A 9,611-nucleotide genomic window follows, 5' to 3' on the forward strand; every position below is an offset into this window, starting at 1 on the left:
AGGCTTTTCTCTCTGCTTCTGTAGAGTCCTTGATGGCAGGGGACTCTTCTCAGGCCTGCCTGGGACCTGAGAACTTGGGGCTTACTGGGGATCCGATCCCAGGGACCCAGCCCTGCAGAGTGCACCACCTTCCCTCCACCGGGACCATCCCTCCCAGGGCCCTGCTGGGGACAGGGGACCGAATGCTTACTTTTCCTGGTTCCACAGTCCTCTCTCCTCCCCACCTTCTTAGGAAGTTCTGCTTCTGTAAACACTCAGCGTCTTCTTCCAATTCTCACCATGCTTCTCGCTCTTTCGTGGCATCTTGGGTAAGGCCCAGAACACCAGCCACCAGAGAAACCTGCTTTCCCCAGAGGCATGGAAATGTTAATCTTCAGATCTTCCGGGAGATGAAAAAAAAATTGGCATTTCATCCTTCAAGTGTGACAGAGAAAGGTAAGAAAAACTAAAGCTAAGTGTCCATATTAAAATGATTGGGATATCCATCTGCTCCAGAGAGGAGGCTGGAAAGGAAGAGTGGAGGCCTCTGGGGAGAGCCTTGAATGTCCTTTCTGGGACATGTCTGAAGTCACCCTACTGGTCCTTCAAGCACCTCTCAAGTGCCACTTCATTGAGAATAGATACATTAGCATGTGCTTTTCAGGCCAAATGGCCTTTTTTTTTTTTTTTTTTTTTTTTTAATTTAAAGGATTTACTTATTGATTTGAGAGAGAGAGAGACAGAGAGTGTGTGTGAGTGGGGGTAGGAGTGGAGTGAGAGGGAGAAGCAGACTCTGCCGAATGCAGAGCCTGATGCAGGGACCCTGAGGTCATGACCTGAGCCGAAATCAGGAGTCAGATGCTCAACCGACAGAGCCACCCAGGTGCCTTTATTAAACATATTTATTCACAGCATGCCTGGTTCTGTGACAAGCAGACTTGAACCCTGGTGGTTTCGGGCAGCTGCCAACAGCTCTACCTCTTAAAGTCGACCTGTGTGTACACCTTGGTAATGTCGGGGTACCCACCTTCAGGGGCTGGTAGCTGCACACTGGTGGCCTGTGACCCGGCCCTTCTCTCTCAGAGGGGAGCAAATTGAAGTCCTGCTTGGTGGCCTCTGCATGGAGCTCTTGGGCCTCAGGCATTGGCGTAATGGGATCCTTCCATCTCATGCTCTCCATGCTTGTAGGGACCACTTCCTCAGAAGCAGAGCTCTCCACTCACTCTCTTCAAAGGGAAGCTCCAGGAGAGGCTGCCGTCTTGTTTTCTCTAAGAGCCTCACAGGTATAATAAAATTGTCAGTGGGAATTAGTTCCTAGCTGGCTTTCTCCAGTTGTCTGATCCTTTTTTTTTCAAATGGGCCTTTGCTGCTTGGTCTTTTTTTAGGATCTACCTTTTTCTTCTTTTGCAGAGGTTTTGCTCTCATGGGGATGAGTTCCCAGAAGGACAACAATGAAGCTCGCCGGTGGATGTCTCTCATCTGTGCCTGCCCAGTTCCCAGAAGCCAGCTCTGCAGGCATAGAGCGTGGGCGGAGGCTCCCAGAGCCACGAAGGCCACGGCCCCTCTGGCAGCCAACTGGCTCTTTCCAGACGCAGGCCATTCACCCCCAATGGCCTTCTTGACCATTAATATCGACCCTGGGCTCGACCACTTGAGATGGCTTGCAAATGCCCACCACCCCACCCCCTGTGCTCACCTCAGAATAGCTGAGCATAGCCTGACCCTGTTACAAGGTTGGCTCCACTAGAAATTACGGCTGACTGGCCTCATGATATCAACTCGGGTTACTCGCATTTAGTTTCACTAAAATGACACCATGAGGCTGAGGGACTCTGAAGACCCCTGACCCACGGAAAACAGGGATGAATAGAGATGTCATGTGCCTTCAACACAAGTTGGAATCCCATATAGTCTTTGTCACACTTTGTTATAAAAAACTTTTGTTGGTCATAGTGCCTGGATCCATATGCCCTCTGTCCATCCCCACTGGGTCCAGGTCACAATTATCATTAGATTTTCAGCAACAGCCTCATTACTGCCCACTGTCTTCTGCTACAGTGTTTAAAAACTGGGGCACCTGGGTGGCTCAGTGGTTGAGCGTCTGCCTTCGGCTCAGGTTGTGAACCTGGGGGCCTGGGATCAAGTCCCGCATCCGGCTCCCTGTGTGGAGCCTGCTTCTCCCTCTATGTCTCTGCCTCTCTCTGTACATCTCTCATGAATAAATAAATAAAATCATAAAATAAAATAAAATAAAATAAAATAATAAAATAAAATAAAAACACAAATCTGACCGTATACTTCCTGTTTGAAACCCTTTGGTGGCTCCCCATCGCTTTCAGGGTTAAGAGGAAAGTCCCCCACTCTTTTACCAGGTATGACCGTTCACCATCTTTCAGGACCACTTCCCCATCTTCCTTTCAGGCATAGAACCTCCCTGAGTGCCAGCTGTCACCTGGCTGCCTAGGTAACAACTACACTCCCAAGCTTCCCTTCCAAGCTAAAGGTGGTCACACAATTAAGATCTGGCCATGGGACTTGGGCAGAAGCAATACCTAAGGACACACATACAACTGCAGGATGTCATCTTTGAAGGGGAGCTGATTGCCCTTCGCTTCCCCTCCCCTCTTCCTCCTGGCTGGGGAGTGGCACCTGCAGGAGCTGCCATCCTGAATCCAGAGAGGAAAGCCACATGTTGAGGATGGCAGAGCCAAGGGCCGTTACGTGAAAAAGAAAAAGAAAAGAAAATGAAAAACTTCTCTTATCTGAGGCACCGAAGTTTGGGCTCTATTCCCACTTAACCCTAAATGGTCCACTGGACTTCAGGAACTTCCTTGGTGCTGACCCAGGCTAGCTAGCTTTGTCCTAAACTCTAATAGCATTCCTACACTTTCCTCTGGTCAACATCCTGGCTCGTCACACTTGTTCAGAGTGTGTTTTCCCTGCCAAGCTAAGAAAATCATGAGGCCAGGAATTATGTCTGTCTTGATCATGGTCATAGTTCCCTACCCTCCATTGTAATTAGCCCATAGCATATGCTTTGTGATTAAATAAATCAGTGATTGGGCAAGTGAATGAACACATCGAAACAATTTGGATATAATATTAGGAATACTTTTTGCTGTAAGTAATAGTGATGTAAACAAATGAGGGCTTATTTTCCTCACATGACCAGAAGCCTAGAGGTATGTGGTTCCATATTAAATAGCCTTATGATTTCAAAGTTCCTTGGCCATGGGATGTGGCCCAAAAAATACTTATTTATTTTGGTGAGTGTGTGTGTGGGGGGGAGCAGAGGGAGAAGGAGAGAGAGAATCTCTAGCAGATTCCTCACTGAGAGCGAAGCATAATGTGGGGCTGGATCCCATGACCCTGAGATCATGACCTGAGCTGAAATCAAGAATCCGATGCTCAACCAACTGAGCCATCCAGGTGCCCTGATTTTTGGGAATTTGTATTTTTCTTGGGCTTTGCCTCATGCCTACAAGATGGCTGCAATAGCTCCAAATATCTCATCCTTTCATAACATCTTTCCTGTCCCAGGAAGGAAGAGAACTCTTCTTCCAGACACCTCTTCTCTGGCCAGAAGGAAAATCTTTCCCAGGACCCTCTCAGCAGATGCTGCTTGTATTTTATTGGCCAGAACAAGGTCACATGACACCCTTAGCTGCACAGGAAACCAGGAGAAGGAATGTCTTCTTTCGCTAGGGCCTTCCTTCTTTAGGGTTTTGGCGCGGTGGTACTCACTGGGAATGGTGGGAAGAAGCCAGTTCTGAGAGCTCTTCCCCTTCCTTGCCCGCATGGTCCCACGTGGAAAGTCCCAGGTAGCATGGTGTCTCATGGCCAAAAATATCATGTATTGTTCTTGATGCTTGCTGGAGAAGGTCACGTTCTTTTTTCATTTTTTAAAGATCTTATTTATTTATTTTAAAGGGAGAACATACGAGGGGAGGAGGGGCAGGGGGAGAAGTAGACACCCCCCCCCCAATCCAGGAGGGTCCCCTGTAGGTGTGCAGAAAGCTGCCTGAGTACCTGTAGTACACAGAGAATGACACTAGAGGGCGACATCCCTGCTCTAATCCCTGCCGCCACCAGGGAGCCTCTGAATCAGGTCAGGATGATGATGGTGATGGTGGTGATGGTGACCTCGACCGTGGCCAAGGTTACTATTAATTGAGCCAAACTTCCTTGTAAGGAGCATGCATCACCTCTAATCAGAAGGTGTTTCTGTGCATACCCCTTTCTCCTGTGTCCTGCATCTCAGAAAACGGACCACATCTACCTCATTACCCAAGTCTGAAACCTGGACTGGACCAGCTTTTCCACCCTCGCTCCCTCCCCACTATCACCCACTCCTGTCCATTTGACACCCCAGATCCTAACCCATCTGCTTCTTTCCATTCCCACTGTCTGGCCTCCTCCAAGTCCCCATTCAATTTATATAGACTGACACAGCGTCTTGCCTCAAGCCCTGGCAGACCAGCGGTTCCCAGACTTTGTTGCATATTAGAATCACCTGGGCAGCTTGGACAACTGGTGCCCGGTTACCCTGAAGCCCAAATAAGACAGGATGTTTTGGGGTGGGAGCCAGGCACCAGGGCTTTTGAAAGATCTGCAGGTGGTTTGAGTTTACACCAATTTCAGGAACAACTCTCCTCTGCATGCTGTCATCTGGGCAACTTCCACTTAATCTGGCAGGCCTCCTTTTAACATCGCCGCCTCCCGGAAGCCTTCCTGGAACACATTCAGATCCAGGCAACTGCTCCTCCGGCATCTGGACGCTTACCACACTGTATTGTTACTGCTTTTTCAAATGTCCGCCTGCCCCTCCTACACCACCTCCTTCCACACAGAGTGGAAGGCCTTGCTTCATCACGCATGGAACCAGGAATGGAACAAATCTTCACGCCAACATGGGAGGTAGATTTTATTATTCTTACGATTTTGAATTTTGCCCCAGGTTTTTATTTCTGCAGTTAGTCTGTTTACAGTGTTTGAAGCATAAAGAAATACGTTTTCTTTTCGCAAGTGGATGTAGATATAAAGACATCTGTTCTTAATACCCTTAGAGCCATTTTTTTTTTTTTTTACCTATTTTCTGTTTGAAAATAGAAACTGTAGCTAATATCTGCCCAGGGGCCTTGAGACTATGGAAAATATCCAAAATGTTGTGGCTTATGGAAGCCTGGAACCAAAACAACATTTGAAAAACAATTAGAGAGAGAGAGAGAGCAAGCAAGCAAGCAAGCGTGGAGGGGTTGAGAAGAGAGAGAAGGAGAGAGAAACCTAAGGAGATGCCATGCTGAGCACAGAGCCCAATGTGGGGCTCGATTTCAGGACCCTGAGTCCATGACCTAAGCTGAAACCAAGAGTTAATGCATAACTGACTATGCCACCCAGATGCCCCTACACACAATTTTAACCAAGAAGTGAAGCCAGGGAGCTGATGGGCTGAGTTCATCTGCAAAGGTCTGTGGCCAAGAGTCCTGCCTGTGCCAGGGAAGGGCATGGGGGTGGATGCCTGATTTAGCCCATGAGGCTGAGGCTCATCCTTGTCACCTGCTATAGTGATGTACATGTCAGTGCCCATTTTACAAAGTAAGAAATCCTGACCTAAAGGGGAGATGCAGTGCCCAGGATCCTATCACAGGCAAGCAGCAGAGGCAAAATTTCAGCTCAGCCATGTCTGGCTACCCATGTTCTTTCCACTGTATCAGCATGGGTCAAAGTTCCCAGGTTCATTTTCCTTTCACTCTTTAAGTATTTTTCAAATTTAATTTTTATTCAAGTAATACATTTATATAGTTTAAGAAGTCAATACCATAAAACTTAATAAGAAGTGGTTCCCTGAAATATTTCCCTAACCCAATTCCTGTCCCCTAGAGGCAACTGATTTCAATGCTTTGAACTACTTTTCTGGAACTTATGTCCATGTCTTAACACAATAACACTATTTCTTGATTTGTAAGTTTAAGTTATTAAGCTCTTTTTAATTTTGATTTGATTTGATTTTTCAATAAGCGCTATGCCCAACATGGAGCTTGAACTCCCAACCCTGAGATCAAGAGTCACACGCTCTGCTGACTGAAACAGCCAGATGCCTCCCATCCTCTTGCTTTTTTTGAGTGAGGGAATGTGTTTGATCCTTTTTTCTAATTTTTTTAGATTGAAGGAAGTCATACATTTTTAGTCTCCCATTTTATATAAAAACGAATTTGAGGTCATAATGTTTCCTTTGAGTACATCTTTACTATAAGGCATAGGTTTTTAGATGTATCCTTCATTATTTTCTAGGAAATCTGTTATTTTAATTGCAGTTTTCTCTTTGATCTAGAAGTTATGTTAGAAAAATATTTCATATAGGGCACCTGGGTGGCTCAGTGGTTGAGCGTCTGCCTTTGGCTCAGGGTGTGATCCCGGGGTCCCAGAATTGAGTCCCATGTTGGGATCCCCACAGGGAGCCTGGTTTTCTTTCTCTGCCTCTCTCTCTGTGTCTCTCATGAATAAATAAAAATAAAATTGAAAAAAAGAAAAATGTTTCATAATTTTCAGATAGTTGAGGGAATCTGGAGGTCAACCTTACTGATTTCTGGTTTCTTTGGCCTGTGATCAGCATATGTTGTTTGGAAAATCTCCGCTTTTTATAGTTTATAAGTTTCCACTGCGGCTAAAAACATGACTAATTTGGTAAGCTTTCCAGGCATATATGAAAAGGATGTATGGGGGCACCTGGGTGGCTCAGCAGTTTAGTTCCACCTTTGGCCCATAGTATGATCCTGAAGACCTGGGATCGAGTACCACATTGGGTTCCCTGCGAGGAGCCTGCTTCTCCCTCTGCCTGTCTCTCTGCCTCTCTCTCTGTGTCTCTCATTAATAAATAAATGTTAAAAAAAAAAAAGGATGTACGTTCTTTATTTCTGATGTTAAAAATTCTAAACATACCTATTAAACTGAGCATGTCCATTGTATTACTTAATCCTCTGTATTATGAGTGTTGTTTGCTTGCTTGATCTGTTGTGTTGTTTAAAAAGTATATTAAAATGTCCAACTATAACTTTTCATTTAATTTATCTGTAGGGGGGATCCCTGGGTGGCTCAGTGGTTTAGCGCCTGCCTTTGGCCCAGGGTGTGATCCTGGAGACCCGGGATCGAGTCCCGCAACAGGCTCCCTGCATGAGGCCTGCTTCTCTCTCTGCCTGTGTCTCTGTCTCTCTGTGTCTTTCATGAATAAATAAATTTAAAAAAATGTATTTGTAGGCCTAGGAATTTTTACCTTAATATTGTATATATCTTCTGTATTGTACCTACTATAAATGTATAATATTATTTGGTGCATTACTTACAGATTTGACACAGACTTTTAAGTTCCATAATAAAGTACTTGGTCTTATTTCATGCTTTTGGTCCCATATGTTGCATCGATATTATTGTAAGTAGAGGCCCCAAACCTGTCCTCGCCCTTGGAGATACAGGGGCTCCTTGTGGCCTTGGGGCTCCTTCAAGTGTCCCCTCCAGTCTCCCTGGGAGTGAGCTGGCGATAAGGGGTTGCAATCAATGCTCAATCAAGGAAACTGCAGGATTCACTGGAGCCAAGTTTCTAAAGGTTTTGCTTTTGCTTCATGCCTGGATACTTTCTGTACAAACAAATGTTGGAAACCCAGGTGTGGCTCGTCTGTTTGCTAAAGCAGGTCTAGTAGGGTTTCTCCAAGGGCATTCTGTTGGTATTTTGTTTTATTTTTTTAGGTAGGCTCCATGCTCAGTGTGGAGCCCCCGGGGCCTGAACTCAGGACCCTGAGATCAAGTACAATTTTAATTAGAGTAGTGATTTGCAACAGCAGATTATGACTAGTGTGGAAACAAAGGGATAGCATAGAAAATGTAAGAATGCATCATGCTGTGAGGGTGGGTGGGTTTTGTGCAACTTTTGCTCAGTTGTGTGTTTTGTATCCAAGCTGGGCTGTAGTGTAAAATAATCCCTGGGTCAAATTTAAGAATGTATGAGCTCTGCTGAATTGGGGGATGTTCTAGGGAGCCGCTGATTTGACCTCACAGGACAGTAAATGTAAAGGAGGATGAGATTCTTAAGGGAAGAGTTCCATGACTCTCTCCCCACCTAGCTGACTTAAATTACCAGGCTCCCATGGCATTTATGATGCTCTAGAAGTAAACAGTAGCCTTAAGCTGCCAGTGGTCTTAACCTAGCCCCGCTTACCTGACCCCCTAGGAGACTAGCCTGGTTCTCTGCGGTCATTGTGAAATGCTCAGGCAGGGTGAGCAAGAGTCCCTTGGAGTTGGAGGGAAGCTCCAGGTGGTGGAGGAGAAGAACCCGGGTTCTGGTGACTTTGGGCACGCTCTCTGAGACTGACTCCTTCCTGTCTTGTGTCCCACACAAAACTCTTCTGTTGACCCCCCTCGGGTGAGAAGAAAACAGTCGTTCAGTCAACCCATGTCTGCGACAGAAAGCGGCATTCTGCTAATGGAAGGCCTTTTGTTTTCTGGGAACAGGGCAGACAGGGATGTGGGCAGGGCAGGCAGACAGTAGGCGCGGCAGCTGAGCTGAATTGCTCGGAAACCAGGAGAGAGGAAGTTAAAGTGACCTGAGGGGAAAATACAGGAAGTGGGAGAAAGATGTCAGAAAATCTGGGAGAAGAGCATTGACCCCTCCCCGGTGACTCCACCAGCTGGTCATCACATCCCCTGGAAGCCTGGGGATGGACAGGTCCATGCAGTCTGAGATGGAGTCCAAGCAGGGTCAGCCCACATGGCCAAGGGGACAGCTGACTTGTGGCTTCCATGTCTCACGAGCAGCCACCTGTGCCCAGCACTACCCCTGGCACCCTGATACCATGGTGGTGAGATGGTCCTTGCCTCATGGTGCCCACAGTCCAGTGGGGAAGGAGGGTGATATCCAGGTAGGTCTGGAGGTGGCAAGAGCTCACACACGTGGATGAAAGCACTTTGTAAACTATGAAGTGTGGAGTCCACCCTCCAGGGCCTCTGGGGATCCCACAGCAACCACACAGGGCAGGACACGGCTTGTTCACCTTCCTGGCACAGAGCCCCAGATGCATAGATGTTTCTGGAGTGTAAAAGCTTTCCATCTCTTCTTTGATAGCTTGGTCCAGCTCCCCACTTCTGTGTCCCCCAGACCCATTCTGGGTACCCTCAGATTGCCCTGAGAGCTGAGTTCCTGGGAGGCCCCCCTCCCCCAGCAGCACCCCGGGAGCAGCTTCTGGGGGCAGCCACCCTGCCCTCCTGAGTGACAGGTGGAGCTACTATGCAGCCGTGCTGCCTGGGCACCCTGCCACTCCCCGTGAGTCATGTAGGCTTGGCCCAACACCCCAGCAGCCAGTGTTCCCAGGCTGCCTTCCCAGAACGCCTGGCTGAGCCCCAACGGGGCCAACCTCTGCTGGCAGCCGGCTGGAAGACCCTTCACCCATCAACGCTCCCCTAGACCAGCCCAGAGTCTCCTCTACTAGAAGGGCCCTCACTGCCACCGCAATGAGGGAGGAGAGGGTGGGAATGGCATTTTCTTAGCCTGTCAACCCTCAGCTCGCCCACTTCAGAGAGGCTATTACTTAATTGGAAAATGGGCAGAGGATAAAAACAGGAAATTTGTAGAGCTGCAAATGACT

General features: G+C 47.5%; 1 pseudogene; it reads right to left on the reverse strand.

Moving 5' to 3' along the window:
* Positions 1-953: 953 nt before the first annotated feature.
* Positions 954-1,645, reverse strand: LOC144311819 (large ribosomal subunit protein mL40 pseudogene; annotated as a pseudogene).
* Positions 1,646-9,611: the final 7,966 nt, after the last annotated feature.

This window comes from Canis aureus, chromosome 4 (assembly GCF_053574225.1).
Source record: "Canis aureus isolate CA01 chromosome 4, VMU_Caureus_v.1.0, whole genome shotgun sequence".
In the NCBI taxonomy this organism is placed as follows: Eukaryota; Metazoa; Chordata; class Mammalia; order Carnivora; family Canidae; genus Canis; species Canis aureus.